Source organism: Phoca vitulina, unplaced genomic scaffold (assembly GCF_004348235.1).
Source record: "Phoca vitulina isolate PV1807 unplaced genomic scaffold, GSC_HSeal_1.0 scaffold33, whole genome shotgun sequence".
Taxonomy (NCBI): domain Eukaryota; kingdom Metazoa; phylum Chordata; class Mammalia; order Carnivora; family Phocidae; genus Phoca; species Phoca vitulina.
Window position 1 is genome coordinate 6,019,266 of NW_022589736.1, and position 21,262 is coordinate 6,040,527.

Here is a 21,262-nt window from a genome sequence, read left to right on the forward strand (position 1 = left end):
TAGCCATCAGAGAAATGCACGATTAAAACTTACCGAGTCCTGACCTCAGCAGAGTGCTACCATCATGTGCCAATAAGGAGGATGAGAAACAGGGAGCTCTCTTACACTAACGATGAGCGTGTCAAAGGGTACAACCACTTTGGAAAACTGGCATGTTCTTACAAAGTTAAACATGCCCCTACCTTATGACCCTGCAATTGTATCTCTAGGTATTTACTCAAGAGAAATGAAAACAATGTCCACAAAAACACTTGCACAAGACTGTTTTTAGCATTTTTCATTCCTAGTAGCCCGAAACTAAGAACAATCCAAATTTCATCAACAGTGGAACAGATTAACTTTTCGTAATCATCTCACAGAAGTTAGATCAGCAATAAAATGAGTAAGTTGCTGATACATGCAACAACATGGATGAATCACAAAGACACATTGCTCCAAGAAGCCGGACACAAATGGAAATGTTCTGTATGATCTCATTTATAGGAACTTCAAGAACAGACAAAACTAATTGTGATGATAGAAATCAAAATAGTTGTTGCCAATAGGGAGTGGGAATTTACTGGAAGGGACAAGAGGAGGAGTTTCTGGGATGATGGAAATGTCTTGTATCTTGACTGAGTTACTGGTCATGGGCATATATATTCAGGACTCTTGATCTTAGGGTTGTGAATTCAAGACCCATATTGAGCGTAGAGTTTACTTTAAAAAAATTACATGAAATTATACATTTAAGGGCGCCTGGGTGGCTCAGTTGGTTAAGCAACTGCCTTCGGCTCAGGTCATGATCCTGGAGTCCTGGGATCGAGTCCCGCATCGGGCTCCCTGCTCAGCAGGGAGTCTGCTTCTTCCTCTGACCCTCCCCCCTCTCATGCTTTCTCTCTCATTCTCTCTCTCTCAAATAATAAATAAAATCTTTAAAAAAAAAAAAAGAAATTATACATTTAAGATCTGTGCATTTCTTTGTGCATACATTTAAACCTCAATTTAAAAAATACATCAGATAAATCTTTCCATATCCAGACAAAGACCTTGACTTCATTGGTTAAAGCATTTTTTTAGAGGGGGAGAGAGGGAGAGAAAATCTTAAGCAGGCTCCACGCCCAGCACAGAGACTGACATGGGGCTCGATCTCATGACGCTGAGATCATGAGCGTCCTCATGACTCTCTGATTCCTTCAGAGCATGTGATGTTTTTTGATTTCTGTGACCATTGAGTAACACATCTTGCAAAGATTCACCTCAATTCTTAAATCAGTTGCCTCCTTAGAATCTGGCAGATACACAGAAGGGAAATACGTAAATGCATTTTGTTTACACATCCTTCATCTTGTTGATACATCTGACTTGGCTTCAGGAAGGTACTGGAAGATTTGTACAAGTGTACATTAGGTGTTCCTTCTAGAAAAAAATGTGGTGGAATTTGTGGGATGAAATGGACACAGAACAACAAAATTAATCACTTAAGTAAGTCAGCAACCCAAATAATAGCTTTTGGAGAAGGGTGGCTGATGGCCTGCCTTTTGTGCTAAGTTTTTGAAGGGTAGAGATTTGCTTAATTTCAGGTGGTTGAGTTGAGGAAATGCATGAGAGACTGGGAGAAGACTCATAAATGTGAGAACAAAATAGAAAATGCAAAGTCAGGGCCAGATGCTTGCCAGTATGAATGGAATTACAGTAATCATTTAGATGAGTTGGAGGCCAAAGATAAAAGCACAATAAATTCCCAGAAAACTAGATTACAGAAAGAACCATTCAAAATTAAAAAGCTGCAGAAATCACAAATTTTGAATAAAGGGTATTTGCTTTTTATTAAACTTATACATTGCATTTGCATTTATTTTAAGGCCCTCACTTAAGAAAAAAACCAAGAAACTTTTATATGCACACATATGTGTGTGTGTATATATACACATATACACACATATAATTTTAAGTCCTCCTAAAATTATGTTCAATTTTTTTTATTTTTCCAAGTGTTTTCCCTCCCAGTGTGTTTAGTGGTTTTGTTGCCATGACAACATGTTGTAGGATAACTCCTGTTTGTGTGTGCGTGTGTGAGACTGTGTTGTACTAAGGGTTTGTTGAGAAGATATGGTAAAATCCATCCTCCTTTAGGTCTCAGGGATTTTTAAAAGCCCATCAAAGCTTAACCAGATTGCAGAGATAGGAACCTGACAGTAGTGTGACCGTTTTCTTGATGCGGGAGCTTTACTCTAAAATATTTCCCGCGTGAATGGATGACGAAGCATTCGCTGCTAGTGAGTTAAAAAGGCAATGCTGTAACCATCTCCTTTATGACAGGATCGTACCCAAAGGGAAGGAACACTTTTTAGTTGAGCCAGCAGATCAGCATTTGGTACAAGTTGAGAATGTTTTAGAAAAATACTATTATCTGTGTGAGTGACAAAGGCACCAGGTGAATAAGATGAGAGAATCATCATATTCTTGCATCTCAATATCTTCTCTCTGAATCTGAGCTATGATTCCATAAAGGAGAGGTGAAAAACAGATTATTAAGCAGGAGATGGCTCTTTGCCAGTTCATCCTGAAAAAAAAAAAGCACTTCTCTGCCCAATGCTGTCATTTTTCATAAGCACCAGGAATGAGTCAGAAAGTTGCAGCTGGATTCCCCACTTAACTGACCGGTGATTATGAAATCAAGATGGCTGAACTTGAGCATTTTATGTCTTTTAACAGAAAGACCTTTGCAAACAATAAATGAAACATTAAGATATACCACGATTGCCACAAAGAGTATCCCTGTAAAATCTCCAGTAGAAATGCAAATACCATTTACTCTGGACTCTTTGCATGCTCTGTGTTATGAAGATCATACAGAATATCTTTGGAAACATTCCAAATTTGACTTCATTGTAAGTGCAATGTTAGGGAATTCATAATAACCATGTGCATTTAAACATTTTCCAAACTTGAAAATGTGGTTTGTTTTATTATAAAAGGGAACATATCGCAGTTTATAATGCATCTCTTTGCCTAAAGTTCTGTTCCATGCTAATGAATCAAAATATACTCCAATATGTTTTGAAATTTAAAGTGCCAAGCTGCTGTGTTATATTCCCAAGTTCCAAAGATAGGAGAAAGTGAGTAAACATGAAACTCTAGTTAATGTGTAGAATTCATTTTTCACCTCTTATTGCCATAGTTGGGCTAAATCAGATCTTCTGATGGATCATGCACATTACTACATAAAAATATTTTAATATTTTAATATTTCTATAGGTGTGTTTTCATTAGGAAATGAAATCATTAAATGACAGCAATAAGAGGAAAAAAACGCCACAGAGCCAGATTGAGATGCATTATGGTAGCAGCGTTCCAGAAGTCCAAACTCCTCCCATTGTGCCACCTGCCTCTGTTTGACCAAAGGACACAAGGACATACAATTTAGGAGGACGAAGAAGATAATGCCATCCTAGTGGGCTTAGTGGGTGTCTGAGGGAGGAAAACAGGGAGAAAAAGCCAGGGCCTTCAATGATAAATTGCATCCTTTTCTTCACATTTAGGACCAGCACTGCCTTTGGATGACACATAAGTGGCAATCACCCCTTCCCTGGTGACTCCGGGTATCATAAATCACCATATATTCATGCAAAATCCACCCAAACATTTCAGAGACCCTACTGAAATATTCCCTCCTCTCCCTGCTCCCATTTCTTCAAATCCAGAGCACGTGAACAACCATGTAACTTGAAGGAAAGTGATTTTTAACCAGGCTAAAAGGACAGCAATTCCGCCAGAGATGTGCTTAAACCATGGGCATATATGCCAATAAATCTCTGGGATCCAAGAGCTCTCTAGTAGTTACTCATTAGCTAGACTTCTTTATGTACAAATTCTCAAACCCAAACACGGGATACTCAATTTAATTCCTTTTATTGAGCCTCATTTTCAACAAATGGCAGAAAATTCATCTTGGCCAATTCAGGATGATCTCAGCCAATTTTAGCTGGGATTGTGCCCACATTTCAGGGACACATGGCTGCCAAAGTCTGGGGTGGGAGGAAGGAATCTGGTCATTGGACAAGGCTTCCCATGCACACTAATACCTTGTGAGATGCCTGAGATCCACTGTGTCTCCAGCCATTGGGTCCCATACACCGTTGTCCTCATCCCTGCAAATGCAAAGAATCTCCTTTACACATATTTGCCTGTCCCTCCTGGATACCAAAGAAATCCTGGCCACTCCCTGCACTTTGCTGGGTACAGTGCGTAATCTAGGATCTCCTTAGATGACCCTCACCCAAGACTGCAGGCCAAGACTGCGGTGTTAGGGAAGCAGGGCAAAGGCCCTATCTCTGAAACACCCACAGATATCTAACTCTCCTCCTCTCCCCCTCCCATTTCCTCCCTCCTCTCTTCTCCTTCTCTTTCTTTGCCTCTGGTACAAGGAGGTTTTAGATCCATTATTGAAACCACCTCTAAATAACCAGGTACTCATGTATCTTTTACCTACATGCCATAAATCTTGACTTTCAAACAATATTTTCTTACTTTATTAAATCTTTTTAAAAAACTTTTATTTATTTATCTGAGAGAGAGAGCACAAGTGAGGAGGAGAGTCAGAGGGCAGAGGGAGAAGCAGACTCTCTGCGGAGCAGGGAGCCGGATGCGGGGCTCGATCCCAGAACCCCGGGATCATGACCTGAGCTGAAGGCAGACGCTTAACTGACTGAACTACCCAGGAATCCCTACTTTAGTAAATCTTACGAGTATTCTAGGAGATAAACACACACGAGTGGCTACTGTGAAGAAATCTTACTTTTATAAGAGAATTAAGAAGCCACTAAGACACTACCCAGTACTATCTCTAGTGATGCTCCTTATCTTTATTCCAGGACTCTGGGTAATATTCAGCCCTGACCATTGCCACCAAAGCAGCAAATCCCCATTGGATCCTTTTTAATAATGCACCAATAAAGAAGCACTGTTTGCAAAGTCACTCACGTCTCCAAGCATGGCCCCCTTCTCCGGGTACCTCCTCGTAGTGTCCCATTTGTCTTCCCTGGTGTATAATCTGGAAGTGCTGTTTCATTGTAGCCATGCTCACATCCAAGGCCATGCCCTGGGACCATGTCTGACTGCCGTCTGACCTCTCAGGGCTGCATGGTCACTTTTTAAAGGCAGAAGCCAGGATCTTACCTCCCTGAGGTCAGTGACCATTGAAAGTTCTACGGCGACCTGACCAGAGCCACATTTCTCCCCCAGAAATCTCTCTGTCCCCTAAACCCTGTTCCGCTCCAGTCCACACACTCTGAGGGGGTGGGAAGCAGGTCTGTGTCCACGGTGGGTTCCCTGATATGGAAATGCTGACACCCAAAGCAGCATAAGGCCAAGAGGGCGGTGTTCCCACCGGGGGCGGCAAGCCCTTGCAGGTAACCAGGATGCTGGAAGTTCTCCTGTCCCTACTCTGGGTGCATTAGTCTTCTCTCAAGAAGCTTGTCCCTTTGCAACGAGCACTCCATTCCCAGAGCCCCCAACCCAGGGCTCTGGAATGAGCCGATTCTCGGGAGCTTGAGTTGGTAATGACATATGCTGGGTTACAGCCCGGATCTCCAATCCCAGCAGGTTCTCCTCGCTGCTCTGTGAATCCCACCACCCCGGGCCTTGACTGGGTCCTCTGAGAAAGGAGATGCTCTCAGCTGAGCCCGGGGCTATGAGCATCCTCCGGTCTCTCTCCAGCTTCAGAAATGCCCAGGCAACGATTTCCCACATGTGGGGTCTCTCAGTGGGTAGCTTTGTCTTGGGAAACGTCTGGGTTCTGTCCGAGCAGCACAAAGGGAAGGGCCCATGTGCCCTAGGTCCGGTTCACCCTTCCATGTGGGGCAGGCCAGCATGCTCACCTAAGTCCAGGCTCCTTGCAAGCATCCCGGGCCTCCCCTGCTGGGCAGATTGGAGCGTGTGAGTTTGATGGCAGACAGTAGGGTCCCTCTGCTTGGGTGGGCTCAGTAGTCATATTTTTCTCTTGTGGATGTCCCTTTGCAGCAAAAACCCAGTGGCACAGATTACTCTCGTGTGCAGACTCTAAGAGGATGTCCATGCCAGCTTCTCACTCCTTCACAGAACGCTCTTCAAATCTTGAAATGTAAAGCACTCAGCAGTATTTCTGAGCTCACCTTCTGGTGGCCCCCCATCTTTCTTCTGTGTCCCCAGTTGTGCACGGGGTCATGAATGCTGTTTGAATACTGACTCCAGTTCTAGTCCAAGTTTTCCTCAACTAAGAACCAGAGAGACCCCAGGTGACATGAGTAACAGGCCATACAATTCAGGCGCAGGGGAAATTTCTTATTCTTCCCTGTAATCAAGTTTAGATTCTGTTTAGAGTCCCTGCTCCTCCGGGGATAGAAACCACCCCAGCCCCAAGTCATAGCATTCCCTAGGACTCCTGTGACCTAGACTCAGGATGAGGGAAGGTGTTTGGCTCCAACTTCCACATAGTCTCCACTATGGAGAAACATACATAAGACAGATGAAACTCTACTGGAGAAAGATATAAGGAAGAAAAATCTGTTTTCGTTCTACTGACACATAGTGAGCTACATGAGATATTTTTAAAACAAAATGGGAATTAGACATGGGGGTGGTTCTGTAAACCTGGACTAATTCCTATGCACACTGAACAATCCAAAAGCTATATATGGGGAAATCACAGAATATATTAAATACATAAGCTATGTGAAACATTTTAACCTCCTGGGTGAATGGTTATTAATAGGAAAATAGTAAATCATGACCAAAATAATTAGAATAGATTACTGCTAATAACAGGGATCATTATTGCATCGACAAATTCATAATGCAGGTCAAATAGCAGAGCCTGAAGGATAACAACTATGAATAGAAATAACCAAACATAATTATGTGAAGTTATAAGGTGAGCGTTCAACTACCATGTAGTTGGTGCGTAAAGGTCTTGCAAACCTGTATTTGCTGATGGCGCTAGGCTCTGGGGTACTGGAGGAAGTCAGCCAGATGTGGCCAGCGCCTGCAGGGGACCTATAAAATCTATGGGCACGCTTCACCTGGAGGAGGCAGGGGCTGAAGATGGGGACATTGCAAGGCGGTCTGGCGGACAGGCTGTTGAGAGCCAAGGGAGATACTGAATGTGGGATTACCCTCAACAGTCTCCACTGACCACATAGTATGGTGGTCATATAATACCTCTCCCCAAAGTATTTCTTGTGGATGACTAAGCCCCATGAGATTCCCCTTGGAAAGAGACTGCATGGTCAGACCCACCGAGGAAGCACTGATGATAATGTCCACATAAGCTCGAGCCGAGGTGCTGGGGTGTGCAACTCTGCTCTACGTCATTCACCCTAGTATCTGCCGGAGGGATGGGTGCACGCAGCCTGCATTACTTTTTGCTCCTTTTGCTAGCATCCTGTACAAGTAATATCCTGAGCACCATGTTGGAAATGCGGTCTTAATCTCCATCCCAGATGGAGAGCACATCTTTTCCTTTTTTCAGTAAATTTACAGATTTGACCTCTACACGCTGTGTGGTTTTATTTGTAAAACTTTGAGCAAAAGGAGGCCCAGTGATGTGGTATCACAAGGAGGTAGACTTCATCTCAACATAAGAAAATCCTCATAGCAACTTGAACACCCCAATCAGAGCCTCTGTTTGAGGGTTATTCTGCTAGAAAACTGCCAACTCTGGTTCTCGATTCTGTCTTCCAGGTCCCTTATCCTGGTGTAGCTCTCTCAGTGACCAATCTGTCCCCAGCCCCGGTCTATGGCCTTTCCAGTGTGCTATGGATTTCCTGTGTGAAAAATTATTATTTAAAACTGTAGCTGCTTCTGCTTCCTAGGAAAACTGCAATACTTCAAGGGAGATAGGAAATGTCCATCCTGCTCCCTCCCTGTGCTGACGCTGGGTGGGACAGAAGGGTGAAATGCGGGGCAGATACTCCCTTGTGGAGGCAAGTGCATTTGGGCCCTAGAAGAGCAGCCACCTGGAGCGCTTTGGGCTATGGGTGCACGGGCGTCATCTGCCAAACCTGAGAGCATGGGAAGAAATCAGGAATCCTAAAGAGGGGGACAGGAGAGATTTGAAAGAGGATGTTGGCCAAGGCAAGTAGTGAAGGGCTGAAAGGCTTATTAGAACAGGGACATATGATATTCTCCTTAATTGTTTCTACTTTCAGTGTAAATCTCCTCCCCAGCTCTTCCGCAACACTCTCTGAGCTACATCAACAGCCTGTGTGTACATCTTAGGGAGCGCAGACATACCTGGAGGTGGGATCTACATTCCTCATTTGGGTCCATGTGCAGAGAACCCAAGACATTGAACGAGGCTGGAGTTCCAGCCAGAAGTGAACAAGTTAAACACATTGAACTTCACGTCTAAGCGGACTGGGTGAAGCTCCCTCCATCCTGACTGAGGCCTCAAAGGACCAGTGGACAGATCTCAGGTGCTAACATACCAATAAAAGTTAAACTTGGTACTGACAATCAGTGGAATGCACTAATAAAATGAGGTTTTTTTTTCAATTATCAAATTGGAGAACTTTTTTTAAAAAGTTTATTTTTTAAAGTATTTCTGCATTAACAGCAAAATAGAGGGGAAGGTAGAGAGAGTTCCCATACACCCTTTGCCCCCTGCCCCATATCCCCCACCAAATGGTACATCTGTTACAACTGATGAACTTACACTGACATTGTTATCACCTAAAGCCCATAGTTTACATTATAGTTCATTCTTGGTGTTGTACATTCTATGGGTTTGGACAAATGTATAATAACATGTGTCTATAATTTTGGTATCATACAGAGTATTATTCTCTGTCTATCATACACAGGCTGTCGTAAAAATCCTCTGTGCTCAACCTGTTCATCCTTCCCTCCCTCCCAGCCCCTCATAACCACGGATCCTTTCACTGTCTACATAGTCGTGCCTTTTCTAGAATGTCACAGAGTTAGGATCATGCATGTATGTATGTAGCCTTTTCAGATTGGCTCCTTTCACTTAGTGATATTTCCTCCATGTCTTTTCATGGAATGATAGGTCCTTTCTTTTTAGTGCTGAATAATATTTCATTGTCTGGATATATCATGGTTTGTTTATCCATTCACCTATTGAAAGACATCTTGGTCTCTTCCCAGTTATGGCAATTAATGAACAAAGCCGCTATAAACACCTATGTGCAGGTTTTTGTGTGGACATAAATTCTCAGCTGCTTTGGGTGGATACCAAGAGCTTGAGTACTGGATCACATGATAAGGGTATGTCTAGGGTTATGAGAAACTGCCAAACTTTCTTCCAAAGTGGCTGCACTGTTTTGTATTCCCACCAGCAGGGAATGAGATTTCCTGTTGCTCCACATCCTCACCAGCATTTGTCAGGGTTCAGATTTTGGCCACTCTAATAGGTGTGTAAGAGAACGTTTTTGATGATAATATCCAGCATCGGTGTGAGTAGCGAGTAGGAGGGGGAAAGAGCCTTTTCCTATATGGCTGGTGCAAAGGGAAACTGGTACAGGCTTTGTACAAGGAATTTAGCAATGTGCACCCAAAGACTTAACCTATTCATGTGTGTTGACTCAAGAATTCAATCCCTAGGAAATCAGCCACAGGAACAGAGATGCATTGAAAATCTGGAGACACTATATGTTTTACAGAATTATTCACAAAAGCAAAAGAAGGATATACTCTAAACGTTTAATAAAGGAGATTGACCTGAATATTTATTATACAATGGCAGAACAAAATTAGGACCACCATTACAAGACACATTGTGGAAGGATGTTTAATCATTGGAGTTAAAAGGATAGGTTCTCTTCCAGAATGGCTGGGAATATATTATAGAATGTGATTATCTCTAGGTGATGAGATAAGAAGACTTTTGTTTTCCCCATCTTTTCTTCTATATTTTCCAAATTTTCAACAACATGTATGCCCTCTCCACTCACTGGCAAATTAAACAAACCCATCAGACTGAGGCCCACACACACAAAAGGATTTACAACTGTTTTGCTAATCTTACCACCTATTTAACTGCTTAAAAACATACACACACAATTCTTTTGATGGTTTTTGTCATGTTTAAAGGTCAATTTTTATTCCCTGTTGGAGGAATGGGTTACAAAGCTTGAAAAAAAGTGACATTTGGGTTTGGGTGGCCCAGTACAAGACCAAGTCACACTCAGGTTTTTAGCTGGTATCTCGTATTTTAGGACGGTATATACAGTGTCAACAAGCAAAAATACAAGAAGAATGGGAGTGAAATTTACTGCAGATACATTTCCTATTCCACACATAACGTGTTTGGACCGTAATAGCGGGCTGCGTAATAAAAGAAGAAATATGTCGATATAAAGTAATCTTTATTTTTTTGTAATCAAAATAATCTCCATTTCATTTCAAGCCTGCTTTAACCCAGTTAAAATGCACTGCTTCCCATGGAAAACCCTGGAAAAAGGAGGAGAGAAGACGCAACGGCTGCCTTGGGATTAAAGAACAAGGAAAACAAAAACAGAAACAAAGAAGAGGCACACAAAGTCTGTGCCTCTTCTTACCAGCAAGCACCTCCTTTGGCTAACTAACATCTACATGCAAGTACTTAAAGGTGGGCGATCTCCATTTGTGCCCTCATCCCCCTAGAACGTTTCTCTTCTAGAATCTCATTAAGTCACATGACCAGCAGCACCAAGTTGTTATGGCAACGGGAATTTTAAGAGTAAATTAATTTTGCTACAAGGTGTTATTAAGACCAGGTGGGATGGCCTTGAATCACAATGGTTCCTCTGCACCAGCAAGAGCACCATGGCTCCCAGGGGCTTGCAAGCGCTTCTCCCAGAAGGAAACACCCCTGATTTACGATCTTCGCGAACAATTCTCATAGGAAAGGTGACCATAAATTGTGTCAGTTTTATTGCATATTTGTATATTCCACTTTAATCCTCCATAAAATGATAAAGGAAGGATATATGAAGCTCTCTGATGAGCTTAAACAGGACAAGAAGGTGTCATTCAGTTTCCCTTGGGGTGGGGGTTACAATATATTCTTAAGGAACTTTACATTATGGAAAATATTGACCTTTTAATTTCAGAGACGGGAGTTAGAGAATGTCTGGAGCATAAATTAACATCAGGGCTGAGCTACCATGCAGATGAGTACAGAACACAGCACAGCCTTCCAGCTGGGGACCCAGGAGAAGGTTATAGTGCTTCCCTCTACAAACCCTTTACAACCCTTGGTAAGTCTGGATTCTCCAGGCTTGTGTTTCTCAGAGTGGCACTTTTTTTTTTAAACACTATTCCTAAAGAAGTATTCTGTGGTCAAATAATGATGGCCTATAGTCCATAGTAGAGCCCCCAACCCCCACCCCTAGCCCTTCCAGAGTCATGAAACAATCCAACAGATCAGAAGTACTGCCAAGCCCTGCAGAAAATAACCCATTTTAATCATGTTTAACAGGATTTCACAAGGTTTTTTTTAGTCGTTGAACCTATTTTTAAATCTTTCTTTAGTTTTTAGTTACATTTATTAACATCAGGTGGACATACTTTAAGAAATGCTCCTTAGGGGCGCCTGGATGGCTCAGTTGGTTGAGCATCTGACTCTTGATTTCAGCTCAGGTCGTGATCTCTGGGTCGGGAGATTGAGCCCCACATTGGGGTTCTGTGCTGGCATAGAGCCTGCTTGAGATTCTCTCTCTCCCTCTGCTCCTCCCCCACCTCTCTCCTTCTCAGAAGAAAGAAGGAAAGAAAGAAAGAAAAAATCCTCTGTAGATTAAAAATTTGAGGTCGAAATTAGTGATAACTAAATAGGACTACTGCATTCAAAAGGCCACTCCAAATTTAGAAGTTTGGTTCCTTTTTACTAAATTTCTAGTGCCAGTAAACCTTTACCTGCCCCCTCTTCTTTGAAAAATATTTGTGATGTGTCAGACACTGACCTTGTGGCTTTGTAGCTCTCCGCACAGAATGCACGTTCGTGTCCTTGTGTGTACAGGGGTATGCGTGCACAGACAACATGCACCCACACACACGCACGCACACACATGCTCCCTGAGAAGGGAAAGCAAGGAAGCAGGAAACCGCCTGAAAGTTCATTTCCAAGCAGTTCCAAGCAGCACATGTCAGGATAAAGACGGGAAGGCGGGTTTACGTGATAGCCGTCTGGAATTTCGGAGTGACACTGCCAACAGAAAAGAGTAGCATAGGAATGAGGTGGCGGAGATGTGGAGCCCAGAAGGTGAAAGGATGAAAGCTTGGGGCGTTCCTTTCTCTGCCGGGAACCCACAAGGCACTCGGAAGTGTCTGGGAGAGACAGATAAACTTTACAGGTTTGTAAGCTGCCATAAAGTATCAGCAGCAGAAATCTAGCAAAAAAAAAAAGAAGAAATTACGTGTGTGTGTGTGTGCACCATTTTACTTCCCTAATGAATGTACAGCTTCAAGATTTCTAATCTATCTTCCTTAGAGTCTACCACGGTCACCTGTCCTTGGTAAAATTTGTACTCAGCATAGTATAAATCTGAAATCAAAGCTAATTGGAAATGACTTGAAAAAGCACCAAGCCAATAGTAGAAAGAGTTATTTCCCAGCAATATCTGTTCACACTTCATCAGTCAATATAATAATAGTAATATCCTCACACCCACTCGTTCTGAGTGGTCTAGGGGCGCCGGGGTGGCTCAGTCGGTGAAGCGTCTGCCTTTGGCTCAGACCATGGTCCCAGGGTCCTGGGATCGAGCCCCGAGATGAGCTCCCTGCTCAGTGGGGAGCCTGCGTCTCCCTCTGCTGCTCCCCCTGCTTGTGCTCTCTGTCTCTCTCAAATAAATAAATAAAATCTTTAAAAAAATAAAAATAAGTAAATAAAACAGATGGTCTAAAGAAGCATAGATAAAAGTGGTTTCAGGCCGAGACAGCCAGGTGCCCAGGCTGCACCCTTTGGAGGTGCCACGGGTGACATTAACACAGTGGAGGGAAGCATGAAGAGAGCCGGCAGGGATGCGGGCAGCAGCATGGCAGGTGGTCAGGTGCTCGTGTTCTGCAGGGAGGAGCAGGCCCAGCAAGGCCAGGCCAATGGGACTGTGGGCAGAAGCGAACACAGGCAGACCCGTGGGAGCCAAGGTGCCATGCTAAGCCTCAACAGCCCATGGAATCCCAGAAGGGCAATCCTCACGGGGCTGGCTCTCCATGAAGGCTGCTGGAGGAGGAGGAAGCGCAGGGCTGGAAGGACAAGTACCTAACAGCACCATCCAGCTGCACAGACCTGTTAACAACAGAGCCTGCAGCGCTTCCCCCTCATCTGTCGTGGACGCACCCCAGAAACAGAGAAGATGTTCTGTTCTGTATGTGGGAGAGTTTTCTCTGTTCTCTGCTTAGTCGTCATCCAAGAAAGGGACGTCTAGAATCTGTTAATGGATGTTACGGAGGACCTTGCTTACAGAGTGTTGGCCCAAGGTACCTGGACAGACCGATGGGCTGTCGTCAGAGGGGGCAGCGAGGAGACCCCAAGGTGGTGGCGTGAGAGGGGTCGGCCCAGAACTGCGGTGGTGGAAATGGCTCTTCTATCCTTGTTTATTTTACTCATAAAAGAAACTTACTGCTATTACCACTTCCCACACTCCAATTTTTCTTCTAAATCACTGCTTGGGTTAGACATTATATGGCTTGTAATGAGAACGGTAAAATGCCTTGTTCTTATTATGGCAATTTGAATAACAAATATGGAATGACACAACAAAACAGCCCAGACAATGAAAATAATTGTTAACCCATTTTACTAGCTCGGTGGCCAAATTATATTTTTATAAATTACAGTGCCGACGGAGGTAAATGTGCTCACAGGTTCCTTGCTAACAAGGTCACCAGTTTAATTTGAATATTTTCCACAGCTGTTGTTCTCACACCTAAAGAGGGAAACAGCTCCAGCTATGTAAGGCAAGCGGCCGGGAATGCTAATGAGTCTAACAGATTGGTTCAAAATAGAAGCATAAACCTTCAGTTCATGAGGACACGGCAGTTACGAAACCAAAGCCGAGGAGAAACGATCTGTGTTCAAGAATTCAACACTGCAGCATTGCTTGAATTTTTGACATAGTTTTTGGCCCAGGCTTGGCAAAAATGTGTACACTATAAATAGAGGGACAGGGAAAAAGGTTACAAGACACCATACAATTCCATGAACATGAATTTCACCCTTAGAAGACTCAACAAAGAACACATTGAACACATGCTTCGTTTCCTCCGTTGAAGAGAATTCCTACATGGAGAACCCACGAGCGGCACTACCATGTGCTCTCAGGACAAAGTTAAAATTTAGAATCCGCAATGACACAAGTCGTGTTAGGTAATGAATACAACAAAAGATCCAATTTAAGGATAAGAATAAGCCATCCTATTTTCTGTTTGTTTAAGTAAACTTTATTTTTTTGTTTTAATTTTTTTAAAGATTTTATTTATTTATTTGACGGAGAGAGACACAGCGGGAGAGGGAACACAAGCAGGGGCAGAGGGAGAGGGTGAAGCAGGCTTCCCGCCGAGCAGGGAGCCCGATGCGGGGCTCCATCCCAGGACCCTGGGATCATGACCTGAGCCGAAGGCAGACGTTTAACGACTGAGCCACCCAGGCGCCCCTGCTTAAGTAAACTTTAATAACTTACTCCTAAATAATACATCTTCGTGTGTTTACACTCTTCCGCATTCCCTGTGCATTGAGCTACCGGTGATGAGAACTTGCGGCCACTTAACAAAATATGATCACAGGGGCATCGAATGGCAGGGGCTGCACCTCTGGGCACGGGAGCACATGGCACAGAGACGGCTTCCCAAGGGCGGTCCCGGCATGGTGTGAAAGGTCAGGTGCTTTCAGACCCAGACTTGGAAACATGCATGAGAGCAACTAAACTCCCCCAAACACACAGTCTACATGTGCACATTATATGGAAGCGGGCAGCGGACAGAGGCAAGGAAGGACTCACACACTGTGCCTCCCACAACGTCTAACCCTTGGGAAACGTCCTCAAGCTGCTGACTTTCAAACCGATTCCCTACTCTTCAGGGAAGGAAAGGGTTGTTACAATCACAGAAGGAAAAAACTGATGCTTTTAAATACTCCAGGTAACAGATTTGAGATGGTAAACTCTCTGGAGCCGGACGTGACCCTTTGGTGGGTTTCACAGGGCACTTGGCTTGTGTGTGTGTCTCTGAAACTGTCCCGGGTCTACTTGAGGAAAGGCAGGCACTTAGACAGATCCTATACTCTTGCAGAGCACTAAATTTGCATTTTAAAAAATCAGCCTAGAGGCTTGTGAATGAGAATGAGAGCAACAAATGGAGATTATCCCTTAATGACCTAAGGGAAGAATAAAGAGATAAATTATTCCAAAATACTAGTGATGATTTACCTAATTAGTCTTTGACAGCTTGAAATGTGTCCTAAAGAAAAAGGTAGCGCGGCAATCTGGGAGTAGTTTGTGCTTAAGAAAAGCGAGATTAATTAATTGTAAATACAAAAGCAGCATCCATTGGATTATATGATTTCCTCTGAGTGATTTTAATTACTTGGTATTTCAGGACCTTCAAAAGTTTCCTTAAGCTAAAATTCTTTTTATTTTTAAGAAAAGTTACCTTGAGTTTTGCATCCTACTAAATATTTTACTTGTAGAACGCCCCCCCAACCACTTTTTATTATAAGGCGCTTTTTTTTTTTTTCTGATTTGGTAGCAGGGGTAAAGTAAGCTAAAAGAACATAGAGAAATCTTTTCACAATTTGTTTCAATTTAACATTCAACAAGGGAGAGATTTGTTTCCTCTGCAGATTTTAAGAGATTTAAATAGGGCCGTTTATGTTCAGCTCAATTAAGCTACTGATCATTCCATTCTTTAAGCAGTAAAGTGTCCTCAACCCATTATGACTTCAGAACAATAAAATAGCCTGGGCTGTCCAAGTCCTCATTCTGCAGCATGCATAACCCATGTGGCTACAGTTGGTGACTGTTAACAGGACAATTAACGTATGCCTACAGTTCTCGCTGTGGTGGGCAATAGTGAGTGCGACCGATGATCTCTAGACTTGCTCCTTGAGCAAGACAAAGCCAGCCAGTTCACAAGGAGTAAAGAGAGAAAATCCACCTAAGAAAAGAAACACCAAGAACTTAACAATTCCAAGTCTTGGGACATATATATAGAGAGAACTAGACACAGCTGCTGGTGGCATCCTAGGAGAATTGTTCTACCCACTTGAAAATGGTAGCTGATGTCCCTCATTCACCAGGAAGATTGGCCATGTCCCCATGACATAACTGCACAGGTAAATGGCAACGTGAGGTGGGTGTGTTTTTGGTATACAGTGGATTATTTAATTCATCTCCATCTGACCAATATTTATTCTGGTTCTTAGTATGTCAGGCACAAAGAAAACAAGGGTGAAATGAGGCATGTCCAGTCTTCCAGAACTCTCGAGTTAAAACTTTCTGCCAAGGGTGCCTGGGTGGCTCAGTCAGTTAAGTGTCCGACTCTTGATTTTGTCTCAGCTTATGATCTGGGGGTCGTGGGATGAAGCTGCACATTGGGCGCCACGCTCAGTGAGGAGTCTGTTTGAGATTCTCTCCCTCTGCCCCTCCCCCTGGTCTCTCTCTCTTTCAATAAATAAATGAATGAAATCTTAAAAAAAAAAAAAAATCTGCCAAAAGAGTGAGAGTTCTTTTTCAAACCATACCCAACTATCTGGTTTCTGACTTGCCTTCCAACTCAAAACAATGAGACACACTATGAAGAAACATATATATTAAGTAAGAATCTATCTGAAGATATTGTAAATCTACTAACACAGGATCTCCCAACTTCACAAATGAAAATACAGGACATAGTTAAACTTGAATTTCAGATAAACAACAAGTAATTTTCAATATAAGTATGTCCTATGTAATCCTTGGGTCATACTTATGCTAAAAGTAGTTATTGTTTATCTGACATTCAAAAGTGATGAGGCGTCCTATAATATTATGTATCTACATTTTTTACCGGGATGCCTTCAAATAAAGACACTAACAATAACAGGTGTTGGCCAGGATGTGAAGCAGCCGGAACTCTGCCTTTCAGATTGTAATTTGGTACAACTACTATGGGAAACATATTGGCACTATCTGCAAAGTTCTAACGTATCACATCCTATGACCCAGTAATTCCACACCTGGGTTTATACTCAGTAGAAATGTGCACATACGTCACCAAAAGACAGATACAACAATGTCCATAGCAACATTTCTCGTAACAGCCCCCAGATGGAAACAGCTCAAATGTCCATCAGGAGCAGACACATAGAACTCTACGCAGCAACTAAGTAAACACATTATAACACACAGCAACCTGAGTGACTCACAAGCATGATGCTGAGTGTAAGAAGCCAGATGAAAAGGTCTATATGCTGTGTGGTTCTGCTCATGCAACGTTCAAAATAATAGCAACTAATCAGGGTGCCAGAGATTGGGAACAGAGGTCCTTTTGGGAAGCCAGGTGAAGTGCATGGTGAGAAGCGGGCATTCCTCTTCTATGGTTATGCTCTGTCTCAAGCCAGAAGGCAGCTATACCAGCTTCCTCGCATTGTGATCATTCATCAAGCTGTATGCTTAGGATCTGGGCATGTTTTTCTGTATGTTTTGATGTTTATCATTTTAAAGAGTATTTTTTAAGTGCTTAAAAAATGAGTTTTACTTAGCTGTAAAAAAAAAAAAGTACACTTATCAGAGATGCAGGAATTGTGGGGTGTTACCACTGTATTAGTCAGGGTTCTCCAGAGAAACAGAACCAATAGGATCAATAAGATAGATATTTTTACACGAATTATTAAATATATGAATTGATACGTGATTGGTTATAAGGAATTGACTCAGAATTATGGAAGCTGGCAAGTCCAAATCTGTTGTGTGGGTCAATAGGCAGAGACCCAGGAGAGTCAGTGGTGCAAATGAAGTCCAAAGGCTTCCTGATGGCAGAGTTCCTTCTTGCTTGAGGACACCAGTCTTTTTCGTTTACTCAGGCCTTCAACTGATTGGGTGAAGCCCACCCCCATCAGGGAGAGCAATCTGCTTTACTCAGCATCCAGAGACTCAAATGTCAATCTCATCCATAAACACCCTCCAAGATGACACACACAATTACCCATCACAACAGCACTCAATTAATAAAGAAAGAAAATAACTCGGTGGTATGGTGGGTATTGGGAAGGATCGATTCCTATGGACTTCAAGATAAACATCAGCAATGATCCTTCCAAACCAAGTCATTCTTAGAGATTCAAAGCTCTCATAAGGCAACTCAGTAGTTCCCAAGATGTGTTGCTAAGGCAAATGTAGTTATTAACCCTCATTTGTCCATGCACAGTATAGAAAGATGAACTCTCACCTATTGCTAAGAAGTATGACACAACATTGCAGTCTTGCCCATATTCTGCCTTGACCCCGCCTGTCTGGGTCTCTTTGTCATGAGTCCATTTCACACACTGTAATCAGAACACTCTTTCCTAACCCAAGTCCACATTTGTTCACATTGGTTGTAAGTGAAAAGTCCCTCCTCAGCAACCCACCACCTACAGGTGTACACACCTAAACTCCATAGGAGAACCTTCGAGTCCCTCCTTTTCCTTCACACCAGCTGCCCCCGCACCACCCTCACTGCATTCTGGGCTCACCTTTCTTCCTATTTTCATTTCTTCTACACATTATGCTACCTGCTTTTTCCACTCACTGGGTGCTGGACATGCTCTCTGTTTTCTGATCTCCATGCTTGTGGTCATGGTGTTTTGGCTGTTTCCAAATCCTGGAACTAAGGATTCCTAGTCTGTCCCTCTCTTTGTCTGATGGTCGTTGTGGGGAAGAGGCCTAGACTGAGCATAAAGACCCCTCTCCTGCCCCACAACTGAGCTGCCTGACCCTGAGCAAGCTACATCTCCACCCAAGTTGTTCCTCAAAGTAGGGAACGAACCAGAAATGTGGTTGTCAAACACTTCTCCTTCCAGTCTGTCTGCTTTATAAAACTCTCTTGTCTTTAAAAATGCAAATGTGTATAAGGATACACAATAAAAATTTCCCTTCTCCACCCTGTTCTCCTTTCCAGAAGCAACCAATACCAACAGATTCTCGTTTAATGTTTCCAAGCTATATTATCCATATAGAAGAAGACATGTGTTTTTCTCCTCTTGCACAAATGGGGACAGACCAGGTGTGCTATTTTGCATACTGCTTTTTTTTTTCACTTAACAGTATAAAATAAGAGAGAATTCCTTTTTTTACAAAATGAGTCTTACCCATTCTTTATAGCTACCTAGCATTCCACTGTATGGATTTTCATAACTTGTTTAACTACCGACCTAGTGATGGACATTTGGATTATTTCCAGTGTTTTGCCATCAATTATAATGCCGTAATAAGTGACCCATTAGAAAATCTATTTCACACATGTATGGATTACATCTATGGGGCTATGTTCTTAAAAGTGAAAATGCCAGGTAAAAAGGCATCCACATTTGCAACTTTTATGCTATTGCTAACTTTCATTTCCTAGAGGTGTATCCATCTCTATCAGGGATATAGGGGACTTTCTATTATGTTACACATTTGGCAACAGGATGTGCATTACACCCTTTGTGCTCTAACAATAGGATTGGCAGAAAATATCTCCATGAGGTTTAAATATGCACTTCTAGTATTCTAAATGAGCTTGAATATCTTCTCACTTATTTAAGATCTATTTCTATATCCTGCCCTTCACCTGATCACAAAACGTGCCCTTTTATCTACTGAGTTCGGGGCATTTTCTTATTGATGTTAGAAGTTTTTATATATTGATAAAAAGAGCCCTTTGTAAAATAAGTCACAAATGTTGTTGACTATGGCAATTTTTCACACATAGTTTTGTTTTATGGAGCACTATTCAACAATCGTTCTTTCCCTTTTTTCCCCACAGATCTTGGGTTGTAGGTTACATTAAAAAGTCTTCCTTGTTCCAAGATTGTTTATTTATTTATTTTTATAGAGAGAGGAGACAGAGGGAGAGGAAAAGAGAGAAAATCTTTAGCCCACTTCCTGCCCAGCACCAAGCCTGACACGGGGCTCAATCTCACAACCCTGAGATCATGACCTGAGCTGAAATCAAAAGTCAGACCCGTACGGACTAAACTACCCAGACACCCCCAAGATTATTTTTGAAATATCTTCCTGTGGCTTTTTCTTATGGACTTATTTATATTTTACATTTAGGTCTTGGATTCATCTGAAATTTATTTTGCTCCAAGGCGTGAGGTATGAATTCAAATTTACCTGTGGAGTTTCAAAAATCTCATGAACCAACTCATGAGAGCAGTTACTTTTTTTTTTTGCAATTATTTAGTAATTGTCATTTGAAAAAAATACGTAATTTCCAAATTCAGCTATAAACTTTATATAGCACTTTTAAGAGTAAAGAGGAGAGGAATCCACACTCGTGTGGTCTCCTGTTTATAACACAGTGTACTCCCTTCTCCCACCATACACGTTCCTTTACAGCCACCAGGCATTTGGAACTCAGAGGCTGGTGATTCCTGTCACAGACTCTTTTGTGCCAAAGTGTGTGATTCTAAGTCTCTCCCTTCACCTGCCATCATCCTATCATCTTGAATATGATTTATGGTGATCTGAAAGGTAACCCTCATTGTTATTTTATCTTGCATTTAGAATGAGAAGGGGATACAAATACCTTTGTATTTGAAGCCAGATTATTCAAGAAAAGCATTGACCCAGTGACATCATCAAACCTCCAGGAAGAAACTTAATTATATCCCATTAAAAAGCTCAATGCTCTCTTGTGATTTGAGCATATTAATGCCATGCAAGGTTCAGTTCAAGGTTCTTTATGCAAAACTCACCTCTGAAAACCGAAATGGAGCTTGGAGCTTGTGGCTTTTCTACACTTGGAATGCCCAGTTGGCATAAATAACCTCTTCTGTTATTTTTGGAGATGGGCTCTCACTGCAAAAATTTTACTCTCTTGATTCGATACAAATTGTCAGCGTTATATCCTTTCCACTTCAATCACCATGTATTATGGCTTTGTGAGTTTTCATTTCATTCTGCCTTAGTTTGGCATACATTTTTTTCTAAAAATTTCTAAAACTTTCATTACATATAATCTTAATTTCTGCTTAAAAATATGTATGTGATGGTTGAAAGAAGATATGAAATCAAGGACACTTTGGCTTTTATTGTAGATAAAGAAAATGCAGAAAACCACAGAAGTGATTTGGGGGCAAAGG